Source organism: Mesocricetus auratus, unplaced genomic scaffold, assembly GCF_017639785.1.
Source record: "Mesocricetus auratus isolate SY011 unplaced genomic scaffold, BCM_Maur_2.0 Super-Scaffold_6731, whole genome shotgun sequence".
Classification (NCBI taxonomy): Eukaryota; Metazoa; Chordata; class Mammalia; order Rodentia; family Cricetidae; genus Mesocricetus; species Mesocricetus auratus.
The window spans coordinates 5,604,078-5,628,846 of NW_024429185.1; the positions used below are offsets into that span (position 1 = coordinate 5,604,078).

The 24,769-nt window shown below is 42.4% G+C and overlaps 1 protein-coding gene across 8 annotated transcripts in view; it reads left to right on the forward strand.

Annotated features, from left to right (window-relative positions):
- The window catches only part of Csgalnact1 (chondroitin sulfate N-acetylgalactosaminyltransferase 1), a 340,304-nt gene that overhangs the window by 143,002 nt on the left and 172,533 nt on the right, over positions 1-24,769 (forward strand). For 5 of the 8 annotated variants that reach the window (XM_021230186.2, XM_013117195.3, XM_013117196.3 and 2 more), the window contains exons 3-4: positions 14,788-14,935; positions 15,235-15,312. The exons of 2 other annotated variants lie outside the window; for them this stretch is intronic. The gene's annotated coding sequence lies outside the window, so the exon portion shown is untranslated. Of the gene's footprint in view, positions 1-14,544; positions 14,936-15,234; positions 15,313-24,769 lie in introns of those variants that run through there. One more of the 8 variants, XM_040742206.1, reaches the window with a different exon arrangement.

The following is a 24,769-nucleotide window of genomic DNA, read 5'->3' on the forward strand; positions in this document are numbered from 1 at the left end:
GTTGTTGAAACATCATGGGGAAAGCATCTAGAAAATATATACTATCATCTATATTTGTGAAAAGCTCTCAGACAAATGTCACAGTAGATTTCCCTGGGCGTCTGGCTCTTACGGTCTTTCTCCTTTCTCTTTGTGAGATGTTCCAAAGCCTTGGGTGTAAGAGATGTGTTGCAACTTATCAAGTGGGTCTGGACTCCCCATGAACCCTTGCTCTCTACATTTTGATCAGATGTAGCTTTCTGTAATGATCTCCATCCAATAAAAGGAGAAGCTTCTGGAAAAAAGAATATTGGCATGGTCTGTCTTTTAGGTTAACATTAAATATTCTTGGAAAGAAAGAAACAAACAATAAATCCCATGGGTTGGGAACCTGGGGAAAATGCAAGAATTCTCACCCAGTACCTATTCTGTGATTCTCATGTCAGTTCTCGGGGTGGAAACTTCCCATTCCCATTTCTGGATCTTGTAATCACTCTGGGGAAGCTGTGGCTTCTAAGGTTATTTAGATTTATTTTAGATTTCTAATCACCTTCTTAGTAGAGAAAAGAAACAAAAGGATAACCAAAAGCTATCCCTTAATTTAAGTAGAATATTACTTTGAAATGCCATTTTTCTAATGTGAAGAAAACTATAGAACAACTTCTTGAGTTGAAAACAAATCAAAATAAACAAATATATTATACTTATATATATACTATATTATATATATACTATATTATACTTATCAGCCCTTATAATATGTTATATATATATTTCCTATCTTCTATATTAGTGAAAAGATTACAGAGAAAACCCAGTATCATGAATACAGAGTATAAAACACCTTATGTCAAAAAAAGAACCACATGAAACATGGGACCTCCCTCAGCAGTCAAAGCATGGGTACATTGCACTAAGTTGAAGTCTTATTTTATGTGTCTTTTGCCTTACCTGTTTATACTCAATATCTTGTCATGAATGCATTGCCATTTCATTAAATATTTTATTATGTTTGAATATTTTATTGAGAATTTCATGTAATGTTTTTTAATTATGTTCATCTCCCCCCCAACAACTCTCTCACGATCCAACCCCCTTCCCTCCTCACCCAGTTTTATGTTCCCATCCCATCAAGGGCAATTTGTGCTGCCCAGATATTGTGGGGGCATGTGACCTTCTATTGGAGTGTGCTTGACTTATTAGGGCTTCCCTCCTAGTGAAAACTGACCTTCTTCTCCCAGAAGCTAAGAACTTCCAAAACCTCCTTGCCCAGTTTCCCTTTCCATGTTGGGATTTGGTCTAGCTTAAACTGGTACAGATAAGGTAATGATGTTGAAACCACTGAGTTCATATATGCAGCTGTTCATATATGTGCAGAAGATACTGTTTCCTTGTAGTCATCCCAGTTTTGGGGGTTTCCCACAATAATCCTTGAGCCTTGGGAGGAGGGTGTGCTGTGTATGTTCCATTAGGGCTGAACATTCTACCATCTTTTATTCTCTGAACTTTGACTACTTTTGGGTGTTTGTATTAACCACTGTCTACTGCTAAGCTTCTTTGATGAAGCTTGAGAGATGCCTTAATTTATGGGTATGATGATGACTCATTAGGAGTCGGTTTAATGCTATGTCTATTTGGTTTTCAGTAGTTGCATTCCATTCCATCATGTATATACACACTGTATGTATGGTTCTTCTATTAGCTTCACAGAAGACAGTATGACTGCATCCTTAACACTAAAATCATCAGGAAAATAAAGTGTCCAATTGGGTTGGTATGGAATGAGGTTTGTATCTAGGTGGAGTTGGGGAAGGGTGGTGAATATCCTTACAAACAATGTACAAAATTCATAAAGAATTAATAAAAATATTATAAAATAGGAAAAAACAAAAGATATTGCACAGTGCTGGGTTGTTCCTCAGTGGCAGTGGATTCCTTAGCATTTGCAAGGCTGAGTTTAATATCCAGTACCAAGGGTCAACATAAATCAACAAATACACAAAACTTACAAAATGTATTGTCTATATATGCTAATTCACAAATAAATTATAAATATGCTAATATTTTTAGCTTCCACATAAAAATACATTTGGCCAATTTAAGATAAACTATTTTATTAAAAAATAGAATTTTTACTTTGAGCAAAGTTGACATTTTTCATGTATTCTTCATCCTATTCTTTGGTTTCAAATTTTGCACTATTTAATATAAACATTGTCAACCAAATGTTCTTGTTGTTCCTGTTTTTTGTAAAGATATATTGTCTTCTCCTTTTTTCTTATGTTTTCAAGCCTCTCTTAGAAACAGCATAGAGCTAGACATCCAGAAGTTTGACAGAGGTGTTAACCTAGTCACATTCCTCTGATGCTTTGGTTTTTCAAACCTGTTAACATTATATGTTTCTTATAGTGCCTATTGCTTATTATCAAATTATATTTGTTTTTCTTTTTGGTATTGTGAAAGTTACACATCTGATCTTCAATGTAATGGTGTTAATTTTATTGTTTTAAAAATTAAAATGGAGTTGAATGTGGTAGTCCCTGCTTATAATCCTAGTATTTGGGAATGGTGACAGGGAGATTAAAATTTCATGGCTAGTCTTGGCTACACAGTGAGTTTGAAGTCAGCAGGGATGCATGAGACCCCGTCTTGCATCATAAGATAAATAAAAATTGAATTGACTCATATTAGCTCTGAAGGTTAATCTCAGAAAGGGGTGGAAAGAAACCATGAGCAATGGAGCATTGCTGAACTAAGTACAAGCTGTCACTAGAAGTATGCTCTAACACCCACAGCTAAACACTGAGCTGAACTCCTAGAACCCAGTGACAGAGAGGGAGGACTGATGAGCATAGAGGTCAAGATTGAGCTTGTTTAACCCACAGAAACAGCTGAACTGAGCAAGGGGGAGCTCTTGAACCCCAGACTGATGGCTGGGTGTCCAGCATGGGACTGATCCAGACCTCTTGAATGTGGGTGTCAGTGAGGAGGCCTCGGCAATCTATGAGGCCTTAGGTAGTAGATCAGTATTTATCCCTGGCATACAAATGGACTTTGGGTGCCTATCCCACAATGAGAGATGCTCTCTCAGCCTGGACTCTTGGGGGAGGGCCTAGGCCTTGGCCTGAAAGAAATGACAGACTCTGGATATCCTCAATGGAAGGCCTCACCCTCCCTGGGGAACTGAGTGGGGATTAGGGTGGCTGGAGTGTTTGGTGGGAGGGCTTGGGAGGAGGGGAGGGAGAGGGAGTTGGGATTGACATGTGAAGCAACCTTGTTTCTAATTTAAATAAAAAAGAAGTCTGCTCTAAAGGGCAAAGTTCATTTGATTTAAAACTGTTGACATTTTTACGTTAATAAAAAAAAACAACAGAACTATAGATCAAACTTCTTAAAAATTTCCTACTTTGGTCTTCTTTTCAGCCAATAAATTTTTACATGACTTCAGGCAAACAGATGTATAGCGTAGGTATGCAAGCCAAAGGTTATTGGTGATTAATCGCAAAGAAATGTGACTGAAAGCAATTTTTTGGTAGACCATATATGATTTTCCAAAATGAGATGGATGTCTGTGTTTGTTTATATTTATGTGACAAATTAAATCTTAGATGGATATTTGGTACTGTGGGCCATGGGAAGTCATGAACATTTTTCCAGTTGATTGATACCTTTATAATTGGCTATGCTGGGGACAATGTTTTGCATAAATACAGTAGTAGGAAATCCTTTTCTAGTCTCAACCCAAAATTACTTTAGCATTTTTTTTTCATGAACCTTAATTCGGCTCCTCAAGCAACAGATTTAAAAATCAGACTTGTAATACATATGGTCTGGTGATATATTAACTTGATGCTATGTGCAGAGAAATGACAGTAGAGAAATATTAAGTCTTGTTTCCCAAAATTAAACCATTCCGTTTCTACATGAGCAAAAAAAAAAAAAAAAAAAAAAAAAGCTTGACAAGTACAATAAAAGCACTGCAAGTCACAACACCCCATAATCTTAAATCTAACTGAGGTAATTCAGGCAAAGGTTGTTGGCAAGTTTGGCTTGAAAGAATTCACCATACAAAGTGCCCCTGTCCTGTGCTCAGAACCAAGGCTCCAGGGAAGTCATGTGATACTACACCGGCGAGTGAGCCCAGGGACACTTCAGATTCACTTTGGGGTTGATTTAGAAATAATTTTTGGTTATTCTATATTCAGAAAGCTTTTACAGTTGCCAAATTTTGTGACTCTTATGTTCAGTGCCATGGCCTCATGGGGGGGGGGGTCACAATGCACAATTTAAAAAGCTATGTATATTAAAGTCATCTTAAAAACATATTGCTCCATCAATTTGACCCTTTGTTTACTTCCAGACTCTAAAATAAAAATAATGATTATTGGTCCAGGCCTCTGTCTCTGCTATGCACCCAGAAGCCTTTATCACCGATCACTCGATCACAGAGATGGACAGAAACCAATGAAAGGCCAGCAAGGACATTCACTGGCTTGTTAGAACTTTCACGATTCTTTTTACTTCTCGGATTCAGCTTCTCATTTCAAAGTTTAAGAGTGTGGGACACATGTGTCACTTATTATGTCACAGAGGTTTTAATCTGTGATCAAAACATTATTAAGCATATTACATTTGGAGTTTTCTGTCCCAGGAGCCATTTCCAGATTACCACACAGAAGCTTATATTAATTATAAATGCTTGGTCGATAGCTCAGGCTTGTCACTAACTAGCTCTTACAACTTAACCCATTTCTATTAATCTATGTGCTGCTCCAAGGCTCGTGTCTTTTACATCTGTCCTATTTTGTATATCCAACTTGCTTTCCATCTGGCTGGTGACCCTCTGACTCTGACCTCCTTCTTCCCAACATTCTCTGTTTCTGGTTGTCCCTCTATAACATCTTGCCTGCCTACCGGTCAAACAGCTCTTTCTTAACTCATCAGGTCTTTATTAACCAATACATATTCCCAGTGTATAGAAGGATTATTCTACAATATATCTATATCTATACATTATATATACATTATATATATATATATATATATATATATATATATATATATAGCTTTGGGATCAAGCCTCCTATACAACAAGAAGCACAAAAGCAATATACTGTAGACATTTTATTTTAAAGTGAGTGAATGTGTGTGTGTGTGGGGGGGTGAGTGCAGGTGCGCTTAGAGTCCAGACACATCAGATCCCCCTGAAATTATAGTTACAGGAGTGTGGACCTGACACAGTGCTGAATTTGAAACCTGGGTCCTAGACAAGAAGAGTACGTCTATTAAACACTGAACCATCCCCATAGCCACTCTAAGGTTTTAAAAGAAAGGGATAAAAGATCGTGAGCTAGCCCAAGCTTCTGAGTCTTGATCCCAATGGTGGCTATGCACATTTTATAGCAATGTGTAAAATGCCCCTGAACTAAGGATCTGTGCTTTATAGATGTGTGTAAAATATAAATTGCAAGATGTTCGAGGCTGTGTTTTGAGGCTGGATGGCCCAATGGGAATCCCACAGGAGACAAGTGAGGCAGCAGCCCCTGCTATCCTTGCCGCCCCAGGCTCACTATCTTTCCTGATGAGTCTCAGTTGGTAAAAGACGAACTTCTACTGCCTGGGTGACAGGGTGCAGTGAGCACCCGGTACTAGGTGGTTGAGATTCACTTTCTAAAAGAAACACAAAGAATATCACACAGATGAGTCAGTTTCAAGGAACTCGGACTCCCATCACTTTTAAAATCACCCCACAGTCGATAAAGCTGTGTTCAAGAGGCTATGAAGGAACAGGCAGACATACTCTATTGATGACATTGCAAAATCCTAGTATCATTTTATTTTGAGAGTCATCTGGCAATTTGTAATAAGCCACAGAGCTGATTATGGTTTTTAAGTTGTTAATTCCCTACTTCAGATTGTAACCTAAGGAAATAGCTCAATGAAACCTGCAAGATTTATTTACTTAAAAATGCTTGACTGGGTTATAATAAAGAGTGGAAACAACTAGCTGAAAGATGGTTAATTAAACAGTCTTTTAGCAACATAGTGGGATAATGCTCCGCTGAAAGTGACAGATATATGGGATAAGTTGATATGTAGAGAAGTCAAGCAAAAAATTAGGAACTAGTGTGCCCATGGTGAGTACCGAAAACATAAAATATGTTTACACCATGATAAAGATTGGCAGTGAACTGTAAATCACGGCTGTGATATAGGAACCTTTTGAGGTTTGGTTCGTAATAGTATCATGATTGCTATACAAGTCCTGCAAGGAATTCAAGCACATAAATCATATGTTCATAGACAAAACAGTGTTTATGAAAATGGTATGTAAAACACAGAATAAGACATCTGTGTAGGTAGAGGGTAGGACAGAGATTATGTTCTTTGTGGTTTTAGAGTCTGAGAAAACCATGTGTTGTAAAAGTAGTTACCACACAGAAGAAATGCTTTTTCCAAGAATAATTTTCAATTTGGCTAAATTCCCCAAATAGCAAATAGCAAAATGAAAATTCATGAGAGAAGTTGTTCCAGAGACAGCAAGTTCTCAAGCTTAATTGCTTCCTTCCTTCCTTCTTCCTTCCTTCCTTCTTCCTTCTTTCCTTCCTTCCTTCCTTCCTTCCTTCCTTTCTTTCTTTCTTTCTTTCTATGAGGAAAGGGAAGGCTCTCTGAAGGTTGAGATGTTTTACAGTTTCCTCTGTCTGTCTGTCTGTCTGTCTGTCTGTCTGTCTGTCTGTCTCTCTCTCTCTCTCCCTCTCTCTCTCTTTTTCTCTGTCTCTCTCTCTCTCCTTCTCCAAAGGGCCACAAAATCCATCCACTTAAAAAGAGAAAATGATTAGTTTTTTGGAGCAAAAAGCAAACACACATGTCAGAGTCCCACTGGGAAACCATAGCCACAATCTCCCAAGCACCAGGGCTTCTACCAGATGCAGGAATCATGGGATGAGTTGGCTGGGGTGGTGACAGGGGTGGTGACAGGTGTACAGTGGGGTTGGATGGGGGGGTGGGTTGAGGCCTTGCGTTCCTCTTTTTTTATTCCCGGAAGGCTCAAATCAACACTCGAGTGACTTTGATCTGAAAATTATTGTTAGGGAACCAGGATAACATGTCTGTCCCTGGGTGGAGGGGGGCAATCCTCTTCCTTTTGCGGTGTTCATGTGAACAGACTATGTTTGAAAACAGTGAAGAATTTTGTTAAGTGTGGGAGGGCTCCAGGGTCTTTGTACTTGGCATGCATTGTTACCCTGGAGGCCCCAGTACTTGTTGACTCAAGCAACAGAGGTAGGAAGGATTCCCTGAAGCAGGACTCGAGTGAGTCTTGAGCTGTTAGTCTAAAAACCTTAGTTTTCGTAAAGAGAAAATAGATCCAAGGATGAAAAATGGCTTGCCCACATTTACAGCCACTAGATGGGACGTGTCCAAAAGCACTTCTGAGAATTTCTGCCCATTCTGTTGCCGCCACTCTTCCATGATGGCTTCACTACTGGCCCCTTCTATAACCACACAAATGACTAATGCCCACCATTGAAGTATAGTTAGTGGCTGTTCAGTGCACAAAGAGCCTCTTGAAGTCGTGAGAGGCATGAGTCAGCAGGTCATAAAACACAGTGCCACTCCAGGGCCTTGTGTTTGCGCTCTTTGTCTACCAGAAGGCAGAGGTGTAATATCCTGCATCCAGCTGTGGCATCATACTACCTGGGATGGCATGTGACCCTAGGCAAGTTATTTGAACTCTCTGAACTATAGAGTCCTCACCTGCACTCTGGAGCTTTGCATCTGTCTCTTCATTCTGTATCTGTTAGCTGAAATTATTTGAAATAGTCTTTTAGATGGGGTCCTGCCTTGTCAAAAGCACTCAATATAAATGCTAGCTGATGTTTTACTCAAGAGGGCGGTTAGAACATCTTAGGCCCAAACCTTAAGAAAGGAAGGACTATATTTTTAAAAAGTATTACATCCATATATTTTTGAAGAGGATAGGATACCATATTATAGTGCATGGGAGACGGTTCTTTCCTTCTACCAAATGGCTTAAACTTAGGTCTTTAAGCTTGGCATCAAGAGCTTTCACCCACGGAGCCATCTCAACAACCCACAACTCTGCACACTTCTCCAGGTCAGAGTATTGTTTAGGCGGAGTATTGTTTTGGTGCTTTAAAAGATTTTCCTGGGGTTCCTTTCATCTTCCCTCATTTTTTAACAGGACATAGCAAGGACTAAAAACATATTTTAATGATTTAAAAATGTATTGATTAAACAGCCATGATCCCTGTGCTTGTGTGTAATTTTATTGCTATCTTCTACACATAGTAAGCAGTAAACAGAAATTGTAGATTCCCTATGGCAATATTCAGTTTTGTTAAATGATGTGTGTATACAAGCAATATTACTATTTATTTGAAACTTGAGATAAATATTTTTGTTCCTGCGTCTCTGGTTTAAACTCCACCCCTCTATAAATCCTTCTACCAGCCCAATTGAGTGGATTAATTGAATAAAGTCTATTATACAAACATTTGCACAAGGTTTATATTTTCCTGGTGGAATATTTGTTTTGTAATGTCACAGTCCATATCCAAAACTATGGATGATGTGTTCTCAATCGTCTTGGGAAATGGATAGAGCAAACCTAATGAATTTTCAGGATAATGAGGGTTCATCAGGATGCAAGTTTATTTCTGCAGTGATTTTTTCTTTGTACTATTATCATGTTATCCCTCAAACGGACATGCCCACATATGGAAAGATGACAAAATTGCCACACAAAATTTAAAAAAATCTGTTCCGCTGTGATGAAAGGTTGAATTTCTCCATCTATCAATGTCACCAGTCCTCTGAATACAATGGATCAAGCTTCCGTGCCAGCCATAGAGTGTTGGCAGTGTGTAGCCAGACAGAATCATATAGAAGCCAAGGAAAACAGACTTTATCCATCCTATCTCAAACTCATGTTCTGGGCACCTTTCCCGAGTGCTCACACCTGAGAAAGCTGAATTACAGCATCTGGAAAGCCTAGCAGGGGTGGCGATGCCTGTGCCAATCTGAGAGATGCGGCAAGGATTCTGGTATCAGATGCATTTTATGTGGAGTCATAAAAAGCAAGTGTATTTCTGTCCTGTAAGGGAAGTTGGGGATGATCTGCCTGATCCAGGTTGTATTTTGCAAGTGATTTACTCAATGTCATATGGTGACCTAATGGCAATCCTGAAACTGCTTTGACTCTTAGTGTATGTTTCATAATCCTATACGTCTGATGTGGATGTATGGCTGTCTGTGGAAGGCAGGGGTCAGCGCCGTGTGTCTTCCTCAATACCTCTCTATCTTACTTTTTAAAGTAAGGTTTCTCATGGAACCTGGAGCCAGCAAGCTGCAGGGACCCTCCTGTCTTTCTCTCTCCAGTGCCAGGATCTGAAGTAGTTCTTATGCTCGTGTGACTTTGTCAACTGAACAGTCTCTGAAGCCTAGGCCACAGTCCCGTGCTCTCTCCCCATTGTGCTCCCCGTCCTCCCCCCGGCTGTATTGGTGCTCTATCTATGTGCACTGTGTATTTGGATTTCTTCGGGTTGTCTCTGTTGCCTGGGCCATTGCATGCCGGATGAGCCGTTGTCGATCATCGTGTCTTCTGTGGGACGCCTTGTCTTTGTGAAATGGGGAAAGCCCATCCTGAGAGTTGTATCTGATCAATGGGAAACTGCGTTAGGATTGCCTACTCTGCATCGGTGAATCTGAATAAAACGTTATACTCAGAAAGCCTATAACCGTAAGTGCTCTCTTCAAGCCCCTCTCTCCTAGTCTTCACAACGGAGCCATACTCCCGTACATCTCTCTGAGTCTTTCAGCCTGCTCATCTCTGCAACTAATCTTGAACCAGAATTCTCAGCTGGGCTGGGAATCAACACTCAGGGCTCAGGCTCCCTCACTGAGAATCACTGATGTTGTCCCACCCCTTCATTTCACAGGTCTTGAAGTGGATATGCACGCATACACAGGTGTTTAGCACTTGCATAAAGCCTCAGTCACCTACAGAAGAGGACCAGTGAGATCTGTGGTTCTGGATGGGATTAAATGTTCCCGATTCCCCTGAGGCATTGTTCATGCCTTGTTAGCATCTTGGATGCCACTGAGCTGAGCAGTGCCAGCCCAGAAGGGTTCCCTGGAAGAGTGTCTAGTACAAAGAATACAGGTGAATATAGCTATGGGGTTACAGACTGCCTGCTGGGGAAGGGATCTCCTCAGAAGGAAGAACAGTCTGTACTTACCCACCTGTATCTTAACTTATCTGGGAGAAAGACTAAGTTGTTGGTCTTAACTAAAGCAAATGGAAAAACTTAGTTTCTTCAGAAAACTAGCTATAACTCTATCTCTGGTTTTCACTAGTATCTCTTTCTTTATGCACCTCCCCAAGGCCCCACTACTTGTGTTTCTAGTTGCCATGTGATCTGAAACAATTTCATTTTCTACACATTTAGTGGTTTGTTCATACATTGTTCAAAATACAAAGATAGTTCACACTGTGGGATTATGGGGTTCCCATGCAAAGAATCCCGTACATATTATTATTATTATTATTATTATTGCTGCTGCTGTTGTTGTTATTATTAGCTTTGCTTATTTTATTTCATGTGTTCATGTGAACGGGTGTTTTGCTTGTGTATACCTATGTGTGCCATGCGTATGCCTGGTGCCTGCAGAGGCCAGGAGAGGGTATCAAATTCTCTAAACTGGAGTTGTGAATGGTTGTGAGTCACCAGATAGGTGGTAGGTACTGAATGCAGGTCCTCTGTAAGAGTAACACGTGCTCTTAACTGCCATTTATCTGGCTCCTAACCCAGTGTGTATTAAAGGAACAGCAGATGACGAAACAGAACAACTGGGTTACACAAGACATCTCCACTGATCAAAGTGAGCACTTGCAGTGAAGAAAGTAAGTATGGCATGCTTCACTGGAAGGATTATGAAGAAGGTATTTTTACAATGGGTGTCTGTGTGTTTTGGACTGGGGACACAGAATTCATCCTTTTTTTATTATTTCACAGAAGGACAAAAGGGTAACCTCTTGGGTGGGGATCATGGCTTTGGAAATCAGTTGTGCCCTAATATACTTTTTCCAGACAAATTATTCAATGTGGAAGGAATGCAGTTAAGAATATGGTAGCATACTTCTTACAGTGCTTAGCGTCCCGGCGTGCTTTCTTGTCTGAAACATAGTTTTGACAAAGATGATAATTTTAGAAGCTGGACACACAGTACTGATTCTGCTTCCAGCCCTGGCTCCCAGTACCAACAGCCAACTGACTCATATTTTAAAAGTTGTCATTCAGGGCTCAAAGTAGATGCTTTTATCTACATGTGTACAATGGAGAGCTCAGTGGAATGCTTGGACGGGCCATTGCTGTGTTTTCTCTGCCATATTGACCATGTTTAGGGAAAGGGCCTTTGAAGTCCTTCATCCTTATTGTACCAGTCAGTGGGTCTCACACACATGATGATTTAGATGAACGGAAGATGTGAATATTTAATTTGAGGAAAGTGAGGAAGCCTTATAGCATCAGGTATCTCCTCCATTCTTGGGCAAGCTATGCCTTTTCTCTTTGGAAGCAATTAGGAGGATGAACATTGTCTTGGAAATGATGTATTGAATAGCCTGGCTCTGAGGTTATCAGGACACCATTGCTCTCAATGTATTCAGTGTTAGAGTTCTTAGGTAGTAGTCTTCTTGTAACAGGACCTAAAGCTTTGAGGAGATGTGTAATGAATGGACACCAAATTCGATCCCTTTGGTTGAGAAGGCAGATATCCTGATCTGTAGAGTCCCAGATGGAAACTTCTAAAATCCCCACGTGCAGGTTTTTTGTGATTTCTCCCTGTCACTGTTGGGTGCACCATCTTTCTTCTGCCCTCTTCTTACCCTCACTTAAAATGACTACACTACATCAGGTCCTCCTTAATCCCCACTCTCTGTGCTGAGCTGTCAAAAACATGGAAGGGGGGCAGCTACAGTTAATAAGGAAGGGAATCTGAATGCAGACATAAGTGTTCAGACTCAGCAGCATCTCCTGCCACTTTCAGAATGGCACAGCGGGGCTCTGAATCTGCACTTCTTGGGTTACTGGATTCCACTTTTGCTTTTAGCATTCTCATACTGTCTTATTCTTTGGTAGTCAGGAAGACTCATCCAAAGATTTGTTTTTGTCATTGAGATTTCCATTTATGTATTTATTTGTTTTTATTTGGGAGCATGGACTAGATCTCATGCATCATAGGCAGGTGTCAAACTTACTACGAAGACATAGCTGGCCTTGAACCCCTGATTCTCCTGCCTCTATGTCAAGTGCTATGCCATTGTTATTTCTTATGAAGAAAGATCGGGTAGATCCAGGGAAGACTGTGTTCTACAGGCCTCAGTGACAGTCTTTGGATGTTGGTGGCACAGCTACTTGGTCACTGCTCTTCTGCAACTACTAGCCTGTGACCCCTATCTCTGTTACTAAAGACCCACGCCAGAAACTAGTGTCTTGATTCTTTACTTGTTCCTGGGACAAAATACCTCACCAAAAGCAATTTAAGGGAGTAGAGTTTATTTTGGTTTATAGTTCCTAGGTATATAGCCCATCATGGTGGGGACATCATGGCGACAGCCAAGGGAAAACTGGTCACATTTCATCCACTCTACAAAAGCAGAGAGAACAGGGAATGGGGCTGGGCCAAAAAACCTCAAGTCCCACACACAGTGATCCATTTCCTCTGGTGAGGCCCTTCTTCCTAAAAGTCCCACCATCTTCTGAAATAGAGGTGATAGCTGGGATCAAGTATTTGGACATATTAGCCGCCAATAGGGGCATTTCCTGTTTGGATCACAGTCAGGGCAGTGTCAGGTATTGAAAAGACGGAGGTTTGTTTTTCTCTTCAGCGGTTTGGCTTTGAAATTGAAAAAGAACGGCTTTACTATATATTGACCACGTGGATGTCTTAAGCGCCTTCGGTTGCCCACCCCTCTGTAAAAATGGGAAGCATTAATGCATGTGTCCTTGGTGGTGTTGTGGCTGTTGAGTGGCCCCCCACCCCTTCTCTTCAGCACATCCGCTGCTCACCTTGTGAAAACTTTTGCTATGCTGTTTTGTTTCCATCCTGGTCACACTCTTGGTTTTGCCGGCGATTCTGCGTTTTTTGTGTTGAGCTTGCTTTCCCAGCTTGAGAGGATGCTCCTTTGGAGGAGCGAGCAAGCAGCTTGGAATTACTAAGGAGACTGTGCACTTCCCAGAGCCTAGGGGCAGAGTTTTAATGAGTTCTTTTACTAGAAACAGAGGAAGGAGCTGAGCTGTCCTCCGACTCCAACCTGACTAGTCCGGGGGTCTCCGAGCTGGCTGAATGTGGATGAGTGTGTGCATACAAAATGACTGGAGGTTTCTGTTCCAGCCGCTGGCATGAGAGAAGAATGACTGAGTTTATTAATGATCTTGCAGAGCTATGAGCTGACAGTCTATTTGTTTTCATTATGTAAACCAGCGTGGTTTGGGATTATGCAGATTTCCACCTTTTTACTTGGAAGGCAAAGAATATTCATTAAGGATATCAATGAAGACCAAGCCGGTGATTGAGTCTCCAAAGCGGTCCCCTGCATGCTGAAAGACAGAAAACTTAAGGGGTTGAGAGAATGAGAGATTGATTGGAAGGCAAATTATAAACCCATTTCAGTTCTTGGCCTGCAGGCTGGGAAGTAACATTATTTGTTGTCAGGGATGGAAAACAACTCAGATTCGGGTCCAAGCGATTATTCCACGTTGACACTGCTGCCTGTCTGCCAACTGAAGCTTCGTTTAGACATAGATTAATTAGGCTGGCAGAGGGGGAAGTGTGCTGTGAGAGGGGGGCGGAAGCAGGTTGCTGTGCTGAGCCTCCACTTTGGAGGTCTGGAGATTTGCCCCCCCCCAGGAAGATGACAACTCACTTTCATTGCTAAACCCACAGCAAACCTGGTGGGAGAGTGTGGATAGGAAACACGCAACTTCTGTAGTAATACGCTGTACTTGTCTGCTGACTTTCTTAATGCCAGTGAGTCAGAAAACGACTTTCAAACTTAGTTGCTGGCAGGCTGTCCCCATGGAGACAGGGGGACCAGCTAACAATCTGTAGACCTGAGTGGCTTATCAATCTTTCCTTCTGCCTTGTATAAACCATGTTGGACTTTTTATTATTCCTGCATGTGAAATGGAGATGGTCGTATATATACACTCACATGGATATATTATGCCCATTACTTGAATTATGCGACAGATGGGATAAAAATAAGTTAGTCCGATGAAAACTGTATTCAGGCTCGGCAAGAGGGCTTTAATTCCTTACCAGAACCTTTCTCCCTGGCTTTCTCACAGGGAGTCTTTGACCTGTACATCTTTCACATTCGGCTTGTATCTCAGCTGACAACATCTGTTTCCTCACTGGCCGGGACAGTGTGGGGTCCATCTGTAACTCACCCCACAACCACCTTAGTGAGGGCAAGATGGGAGTGGAGATCCCTCGGGTCGGGGGTGGGGAGCCTGGGGATTATCGACAGCACCCAGTCCATCCTCTGCAGTGGACTGGGCTCCTTGGCAGGAGCCCATCCCGCCAGCCAGCGTAGCATCTCCCAGTGGGCTCTCTGCAGCAGGCTGGGTTGGTGCTGTTCCGGGCTGCGGTGGGCAGTCGCAGCACGACTCGGAGAGGGAGCCCTGGCAGCGTGTGGATTCTCTCCTCTCCACGAAAACTCAGATGGAGATTTTTCTCTTTTACGGTTAACACTTCATTGCACGGATTTTTCCCCCCTTCCAGCGGTGGCATTGAGCTGAACACGGCGCTTGCAGAAGGGGGCGGTACTTTCTGTCTGGACCCTGACTTGGAAGCCAAGTGCGACTCCAGGGCAGTCACCACCAGAAGCAGATGTGCGAGCAAGCAGCTGTGTGCCTTTCTTTCTCCCGAGGTTAGCTTGTTTGGGGTTGCTCTTCTCCACGTGGAAGTGCTGTATTTGGCCCTTCCTCCTTCCTCCGCGGGGCTTCTCGCGCGCTTTAATGTTGATGGTTTCGTTTTAAAAACAAGTATTTTTCATTTACTTATTAAAAGAGGAGGGGGTACTTTGCTGCTCTAAGGTGGGGCAATACGTTCAGATGAATTGTGAACTATATACTAACATGCATTTTACCGTCAGTAAATCTCACCTATATTTAAAGCATGGAAATTTACAGGGGTTACCTCCTGTTTGTTTTCTTCTTACCATTTTAGACTCTTTCCCATTACAAGGAGAGAAGCCAAGATTGTTTATTAGCCACTGAAGGACTTGCATAGCACTTACTCTTGCAGGTAAGTGGTCTGTTTAACACAGGTGACTTAGAAAACATACCTTATATGGTCTGCACCATTGGGGCCTCCAAACTATGTACGGCAGGTGTTCAATTCATCTTGCTTTTAATAGTTATATTAATGAAAAGTTAGTTCAAGGTATCAATTTTTTTTAAGTAGCTCAATTACTTTTCTTGGAATCTTCTCATCCACTGGCTATAATACTTATTTCAATTTTGAAACTCTTTTAGTATTTCTGTTGTCTTAGAGTGTCAATCAACAGCATAGCTGGAAGGGCTTTGTAATTCTTTATGAAAGAAAAAAATCTATCCACGTATTCAGGAATGCAGTTGAGACAGAATACTAACCTTTCTGAAATATGGGTACAGTGATTTTGATCAAGCTACAAAATAATTGTTCAAGTAAAATGGTTTGGGAAGATGAATGCCCTCTTGTGACATCCCTAAGGCTGTTCATAGGAACTATTTGAGAATAGCTTCCTTATGAATATATACTGTTGGTGTAGACCTTGGAATAAATGTAAAATTCTGATAGCCTGTTCTGCTCTTATAACCAATACTTTTAGGCTTCTTTGCTATAAAATATTTAATTACAACTGGCAAGGTCAATGTTTAAAAACTGTAATTCCAGAACTTCAAAAACCTTATAAGGCAGGAGAATTAGGAGTTTAGGGTCATCCAGGCCAGCCTGGGCTACAAGCAATCCTGCCTCAATATAAACAAGATCCTCTGTGACATCATTAACACTGGAGCATGAATGGGAAATTATGCACATCCTTCCTGCTTTCAGCACTGAAACCTTTTCTCAGTTTTCTCTAGAAATACAAATGAAAAGTAACAGAAATGAAGACAGGTGGGCTGTGCCCAGCAGACACCTTTGTGTTTGAAAACTGCTGCTTCCTCCGGACTCATTTTCATAGAGGTTTTGTTCATGATTTTGCATTATTGAGAATGGGAGGTGGTTCTAGCCTTGTTATCCCGATTAAGATAAAAGTAGAAGCTAAGTTATATTACTTGATTTTGCATTAGTGAACTGCTTTGTATGAAGATGATAGGAAGTATGGAGTTTTAAAAGGGAGCACATTTGAGTTGTTTCCAGAAAACATATAAACAACCCCAGCAAAAAGAGATTACATCTTCACAAACTCTTCTCTGAGAAGCCAGTCAAGGGGGGCTATGAAGACTGGTTGGGGCCAACTTCAGGGCACAGAGAGTGGTTCTCACCTTGAGTCTTAGGATGCTTAATGCTTTCAAGAATGACTTGGGCCGGCGGTGGTGGCGCACGCCTTTAATCCCAGCACTCGGGAGGCAGAGGCAGGCGGATCTCTGTGAGTTCGAGGCCAGGCTGGACCAATAGCCTCCAAAACAATACAGAGAAACCCTGTCTCGTAAAACCAAAAAAAAAAAAAAAAAGAATGACTTGGATGGTGCAAAAGGGAATGCTGTCATTTAGAAATCACAGGAGCCATAACTGTTAATGCCATGAGATGATAGTAGAAATGAGCCAGAGTGAAAATTAGCAGGAGAGGCAATCAAAAGCTAATCAAAGTCTACTTGGGAAAACACAGAGCTGGGGGGATGTTTGTTTTCTAAAGCTGTTGGGGTAACAGGATGGGGCAGTACCTCAGCAGTGCAGGGCAGGCTGTGGGGCAGACATTGGATAGGAATAACAATATAATTCTGTTGAAATATAACGCAGCACCAGGGGACATTGGCAGCAGCCAGGAGGCCTGCTAGGTGAGTGCTGGCTTGGGAAAGTTGCCAGCTACTCTGTACTTCACTGTAAGGACTCAGGCTTGGACATCTGGCAGCAGTGATGGGCAGGTGCTCACCTAGCACAGGGCTGCTCAACGTGGAATTGCATGGGGAGGGAGGCCCTGGTCCTTGTTTCTGACATTTAATAGTGGTAGGCTCTCCATGTTTTACAGTGCGAATATCCTTGTGCCCCGTGTTGCTTTTCTTGTAGTGGTGATGGGGCAGCTGTCCAAACGTCTCAAGGGAGGAAGGACTGGTTCTGGAACACAGTTCTGGACACATAGTTTGCTGTGGTGGTGAAGCATGGTGGCAGAAGCTGCTGCAGCTTCAGCGGTAGGACTGTGAAGTAGGTGGCTATATCATAGACACAGCCAGGAAGTAGGGATTGGAGTGGGGGCCAGAAGGAACTTGAGAGGTTGGTAACTCATAAACCCCACCCCTAGAGATCTAAATCAAGATTCTGGAGCCAAAATACCCCACAGCATCCCAGTTGGAATAATAGTGTACCGGAAACAGCTACAGCCATAGTGAGTAGGGGAGGAATGGACCAAAGCAGGGATGAGAACATGCGACATTGCTAGAAGGATCAGACTAGTTGGAGACCAAGTATTCAAACACATGAACTGATGGGGGCCACTGTACAGTCAAACCATAATTAAGTCCTACGTGCCTTCAGCCTGGAGCCTGCCCCAATGTGGTCCCTTCTCAGGGAATTGACCCTTGCCAGTTTCATTCTCCTGGTGCTTGCTGCAGCGTGCACTGATGTATTTCCGGCATCTGCATTTCCATACCCACAGTTCCTTTCTTCTTGTTAAGGAAGCTCTCCTCCCTGAGTGCAGCCTCTGCCCCTATTTACACCGTCATGCCCTTGGTCACACTGGCCTTGTCTTCTCACCTTCTGACCCCTTCTCTTGTCCATTCCTCCCCTACTCACTTTGACTGAAGCTGCGGACCTCCACACTATTCTTCCTGCCAGAATTGGCTGTCATCTTGCGACCCCTCAGGGAACTCTTACTCACCCTTTAAAGCTCACTTCCACAGCAGTCTACAGAGCCCAGACATCACCCTACATGAACATTGCTTGGCTCTGACAGCCAGGCTACAGCTCCTGTGTGGTGCCAAGTGAAGGGGCGAATGAGTGAATGGAAAAGCTAGCAAAGGAATATCTCACACCTGGACATGTCTCCTCTCCTTGCATTCCCTAGACACCTTTGTTGCATCTTTTCCTGGGGAGGCATTAATGAACATCTATTCACCCCAGGTAAAGCAACAATGCCAACACATACCTGATTCTACCTAAGTCTTGCTTGGTGAACCAATGAGTTTACTGGTCACTTACAGGAATAAGGATGAGAGGTCACATATAGGACCATGGGTGACTCATATGGAGCTTTGTCACCAAAAAGACCATCCCGGTAAGAGTGATGAGTCACCTCACAGACACCACATCCTGGGGGTGTGTTGCACAAGTGGCCGTCATCTCCATAAGTCTCTTCTTCCTCAGCGATGGCTTACTGTTTACACAGCCTTATGGAGGAGGACTTGTGGATTTTACATATTTCGGAATTTCCCAAGGCTGGTAAGTTTCCTTAGTTTTCTGAGTCTTAAGAGGCCTCCTCATTCCTCGAGGAGAGAGTGTTTCAGTTCGGAGGAAACATCCATGTAACATCCTTTTACATTCTGCTCACGGGCATGGCATCTCACTGCTTACCCAGTGTGCTCTTGAGTCCACACTCTCCTTTCTCATGTCAGCAGTTCAGCTCTTCCGGGAGCACGTTGGGAACAGGGATTATGTATGTAGACATCTAACCTTGAAAGTCTTTGGGGTTCTTCTACGAGTTAAAAAAATCACAGCTACCAATTAGCATGAAGTGAAAAACAGAGTGGGCATTAGACATAAGCATAACTACACGGTTCAAGATGACTGCCACTAGTGACAAAGGTGGACCTGGGAGATTACTTCACCTGGGGCCTGGGAAGATGGCTCAGGGGGTAAAGGGCTTGTAGCACACGTATCCCAGTTTAGATCCTCAGCACCCACAGCACGAAACTGTAGCGCTAACCCCAGAACATTCTGTCTAGTAAGCCTAGCTAAAAGAGCAAGTTCTAGGTTTAATGAGGTGCCCTGTCTCAAAAATTAAGGGAGAGAACAAGGGGGAAAGTTCATCAGGGTGGGTTTGTAGAGATGGTACGCATCTTCTACTAGACTTCCCTTTATTCCAGCTGACCCTTCCCTGTCTCTTGCTTCTCATCTTTCCCGTTCTGTCTGGGGACTGCTTCTTGAAGGCCCCTTCCCATGAGGCTAATTGTTTTGCTTCAAGATTGTGTTTCACTCTCTCTTTAAGCTTCTCACTCTTTAGTCTTTCTTGGGACTCAACTGACATAGAGTGATAAAGGTTGTGTCAGGAGTCTTTTCTTGATTCCCTGTGGCTAGGGCTGTTGTGCCTCTCTTTTTTTTTTGTTGTTGTTGTTCTCAATGATATTTGTCTACTCATTGTATATGATAGTCTGGGCATCATTGACCTCAGAAAAGACATGCTCTTTGTTTTTAGGATCTAGTAAATATCTGTTGCGATCTGTCTTAGAATGATTTATAGTATCTGAAAATTCTCTTTAGATCCTAGCTCTGTCAGCATTTTAATTTGCTCAGTTTGGTACTGTGCCCACCTGTTCTCTTCCATTCCTTAAAAAAAAAGAAAAAAGCCCTTTGTGGGAGACTAGGTATTTGAACCAGGCAACCAAACCCCAGAGCTTCTGAGTTAAACATGTCTAAAGGGAAGCAAAGAAAGTGGAGGCAACCCCAGATCTATTTTCAGCTGAATACAATATGGTCTGTCCTCACATTGGGTATTATTCAGCTTTAAAAGGAATAGACACTAGTTAAACTATGGACGAGCCTTACAGACATGATGCTAAGTGAGATAAACCAGTAAGAAGCCAACAGCTTCTATATGATGCCTCACAGCTATGAGTTACCCAGAATAGTCCCCCTGACAGAGAGCAGGATGCAATTGCCAGAGACAGGGAAGAATGGGGAGTTGCTTAGTTGAATGACTCAGGAGACTGGTTAAGTGAGCATGCTTGGTACCTTAAACTGTGGGTGTGGTTTACACTCTTCAACTTACAGATGGCTAGAACGGTCGGTTTTTAAGTTGCATGTGGTTCGTCACAATTAAAAGTCCAAAGAACCTACTTCCACAGTGATGTCATTTAAAAAGGAAAAGTAAAAGAGGTTTCTTTGGTGTAGCTCTTGTTTTATTTTAACTTATTTCTTTATATTTAAGAAAATAAATCGATCTCTGAATTTAAATATATCACATAGTTTTCAAACCCATAGTTTTGTTGGTAAGACCTTTGAATTTTATTTTAGACCCTGTTCCTCCTCCTCCTCCTCCTCCTCCTCCTCCTCCTCCTCCTTCTCTTCTTCTTCTTCTTCTTCTTCTTCTTCTTCTTCTTCTTCTTCTTCTTCTTCTTCTTCTTCTTCTCCTTCTCCTTCTTCTTCTTCTTGTTATTATTATTTGAGAAAAGGTGTGATTGTGATTCCCTCCCTCCTTTTCTTCATCAAAGATGATAGGGCCTTAGTGCTCATCTAGACACACTTGTATGACATTTTCACATTACTTTCAAGAGAGACATAGCTGGGTGGTGGTGGTGCACATCTTTAATCGCAGCACTTGGGAGGCAGAGGCAGGTGGATCTGTGTAAGTTTGACATCAGCCTGGTCTATAGAGTGAGTTCTGGGGCAGCCAGGGTTACACACAGAGAAACCCTGTCTCAAAAAAAAAACCAAGTGGGGGAGAGAAAAAGAGAGAGAGAGGGGCAGAGAGAGAGAGAGAGAGACAGAGAGAGAGAAGACTTAGAAAGGTAAATACCCCATACCCTCTCATCTACAGACTCTAGATTTAAACTTACACACATGTATGCCTGTGTATGTGGCAGAAACAGAATGAGGGCCAGAAAAGGCAAGGAGGAGATCTTCAGCGTGTGGGGGGAGTGAGGGAAGCATGTGGCATGAAAGCAGAAGAGGGGCCCATTTGAAGGAAGAAGGGCAGGGAGGATGGGGGCTGCATCAGAGCAAGTCTATACACTTAGGCATGTCTGTATTAAAGCATCATTCTGTGAAGCTCATCACTTTTCAAGCCAACCAAAGGTTAATAAGCATACTTTGACAACCAAGAGAAGTATTTGCTCTGTCACTAGTAAAGGGCGTGGCAAATAAATTTCAGGATGTGATTTAATATCTCACAATAAGCCAGCTATTTTGGTCCTTTTCTTTTTTCCAGTTTCCCCCTCTAATCACAATAACGCCCCACTCTTGCGGAAAACCATGCCTTGAAAGTGTAACTCCCAATCAGGATGCCCAGCAACCTTCAGGAAGGTGTTCTTTTTACTCAGATTTTCTGATCTACTCTCTTTCCTGCAGAATTGCAGCAAAACCAGAATCCTATCAGCCAAGGAACAAGCCAGCTGGGAAGGGAAGGTGGGCCAGAGTATATGGAGGCGTGCAGACAGGGCAGGGGCGGGGGTGAAAATCTGAGAGGGTGGGGTGGGCGAGGAAGATTATGGCTTTCTTCGTGAATGTTTAGGCTTTTTCATACTACACATATGATTGTGAAATCAAGTCCTCCTTCCCAGAAACAAACAAACAAACAAACAATAGATAAATCCATCTCTCCTACTTTGCAAAGCATCTAATCCAAGATGGGATTTAAACCGTTTTTAAAGTTCCTTAAAAATATACTGCAAGCAGAAATATGCCTTCCTGTTTCTACGTCAGTGTTTCAGGAAGAGTTGTACACCATCCACTCAGCCAGTACAGAGAGAGGGCTACCGCGCGTTTGCCTTTCAGAGCAGGTCACCCAGTGCTGGCTCCTGGGCTGGAAGCTGGTCTGTGGCGAAGTTCTCAGTCATTGAGGAGAATGAGAAAATTGTGTGCTGTTTTCGAGGAGCCTTCTACCCTGAAGCTCTGCCCTTTCCTCTTTCTTACTCAGAATTAGAAATTTCTTTTAGAGTCACCCATCAGTTGCATCACGATGGTCAGTTTTCATTGTTTATGCTTTAGCAATGTAAAATATCATTTAGCAATTTTGTTTGCAAGAAGCAGACAGTGAATTTACATTTTTATTTCTTTTTCAATTTTGTTACATTTATTTACTGTGTACATGTGTGTGTCACACATGTGTAGAGGTCAGAGGACAACTTGTCAGAGTTGGTTATAATCCTCCGTGTGGGGCCTAGGGAATCAAAGTCAGGTTGTTAGGCTATGCCATCTCAGGAGAAAAGGAATGTATTAGGGAAATATCCCACAAAAGTGGTGAGAAGTTTAAGAAATCAGTGTCATGCATTATCAAAACTTACAGCAGGAGTGACTTGTCCCATCAGATGTGTCTCTAACTTTGGAAAGCATGTGAACAGCCAACCTTGTCCCAGGTCTGTGAGGCAATGTTCTCATGACTGTGGGGTCTGACTTAAGCACTATCACTTGTTTTATAATATTTAACTTTCATGATAATTTCCTTGCAATGACCTGAATAAGACCCTTCCTTATAGCCTTTGAAAATTTGTTTCTGTCCTAATTTGAGCCATGGCCTGATGCTGGATTGAGGGCTGTACCTGGGTGAATATTAGCTGGTTACTTGTGTGCCATCATCCCAGGGAGACAGGACTGCTTAGGTTTCATCTTTGAGAAATTGTAAGAAATTGTCAAATCAGCTGAAGGAATTGCCCATACAAAAGAAGGAATGCAGGCATTGGCTGGGAGTGAAGGGCAATGTCAGGGCTTTGTGTGAGATCTGATGTGATGGTCACACAGGAGAACAGGGATAGTGTAGAAAAAAGGTCTCAGAGGTAACTCTGGGGTTGAGGGTACCACTAGATATCTGACCAAGAGCTGTATGAACCAAGGTCACCGTGACAGCAGGGCAGAGGAGGGGGACAAGAGAGTGGACACACATTGCTACAGGAAAGAGGAGCTGAAGAGAGCCTTGCTGCATGCAGCCCAGAGCAGTGAGTAAGGACTGGCGTGGTCCAGAAAAGAAAAAGAAGACAGGAGGTACGTGACAACAGATGTCTAGGCTAACTTGCCCTGTTAAACCAATTGCTAAGTGATGCTGTTAACACCATTTGGTTTTGTTGTTTTGTTTTTTCTTTTTTATTGGGTGTGAGGTCTTGAGAGTGATAGACCCTGATGGTCCAATGCTACATCATTCGAACCTAGTATGATGCCTGGAATATAGGGGGTGTTTATCAAGTCCTGGTGTGTAATGCTAACTAGGGATGCGTAATAATAGGGCCTTCTGCTCTTCTAATAGGGACTGCGGTAAAATACACAGCCAAGGATTGGCACCTTCAGTCAGTTTTAAGCGGTGTCTGTCTTCTCATGCTTCTTTTGATAATCTCTTTCTTCAGCCCTCTTTTTTTTCCCTTGAGTAAGATCATGGGAAAAACTGGAGATAAAAGAATGTTACTTGAATGAAAGAAAATACTTCATGTTGACAAAATAAAGATTGCATCAGGGAAGTAATTTTTGGTTCTTCCATGTACTGTGTTTCGAATTGCATTATCCGATTGTTTCATGTTGAGTAATATATTCAGAAATAATGAGCACTAAGGTTGTATATCCTGGTTATAAGATGCATTTGAGAAGTTTTTCCCTTTAGGACCCCCCAAAAGGTACTATCCCATTAAATGTTTGCTTCTTTAAGTAGGGAGCCTGTCCCTGGCCCCTTTGCACTTAAGCACTATGGTAGTTTGATGCTGTGACCATTGTTGGGTTGTTCTAAGTGAGAGACAATTGAACTTCATCAGAGTTCTAGAAACCTCTCTGCTAGCCATTCTTAGCCATGTAAGCCAGTGTATATTGTTTAAACCCTCCACTCTGCAGTGTCTATATCTGCAAACAGCACTGAATGGTACCTTTGCAGTTTTACAGCTGAGATTCCCAGTTGGAAAATACCTGGCACACAGTAGGCATGCCGTAGGTTGTCATCAGTATCAGTTCACTTGATGTGAATTTTCTCACTCTATAAAGATGAATAGATGCCTGATTTCTTCCTTACACTTCCCAAGCTAACATACTCGTAATAATATTTTCATTCGTAACTTTAAGCTGAAAGAACCTGGATGTCAATTGTATGTTGCTGGAGATCCAGGAGGAATACGACATACTTGTCTTCAAGGAGCATCCAAGAGGGAGAGACAGAGGAGGTGTTTAGTTTTAGCCCAAGATTGAGAAACCTGGAAGGAAAAAACAAGCTCTGTTCCCCAGGATGTTTAAAGTCAAATTCCTTGGGAGTGTGTAGTAATGAGCTAAGCAGGCCAGAAGGACTTCAGGGAGCATTGAACTCCAGGTGTCTTTTCTCTGTGTTGGGTCTTAACTCTCCTGGTCATAAGTCACAAACAAACGTCGAGCACTTTACAGAACAAAGCCATTGCCCTCTAAGTATGACTTTGAGGCTGCCCTTTCCCAGAGTGGAAAGGGCCAGCTGGAAACAGAAAGTCTTAGTATGGCCCTGTGGCCAACAGACAGCTGTCTTCAAAGGTGTGAGAGAACATTAGGAGCCCACCCTTAGCTGCACTCACTGTCACATTACACAGTCACTGGGAGGTCATGGGGTCCTGCCCACAAGGATACCAGGATGATTCTGACTTCACTTCCATGTGGCAAGCCCCAGCCATCATGGCCCCTGTGAGCATGGTTCGGA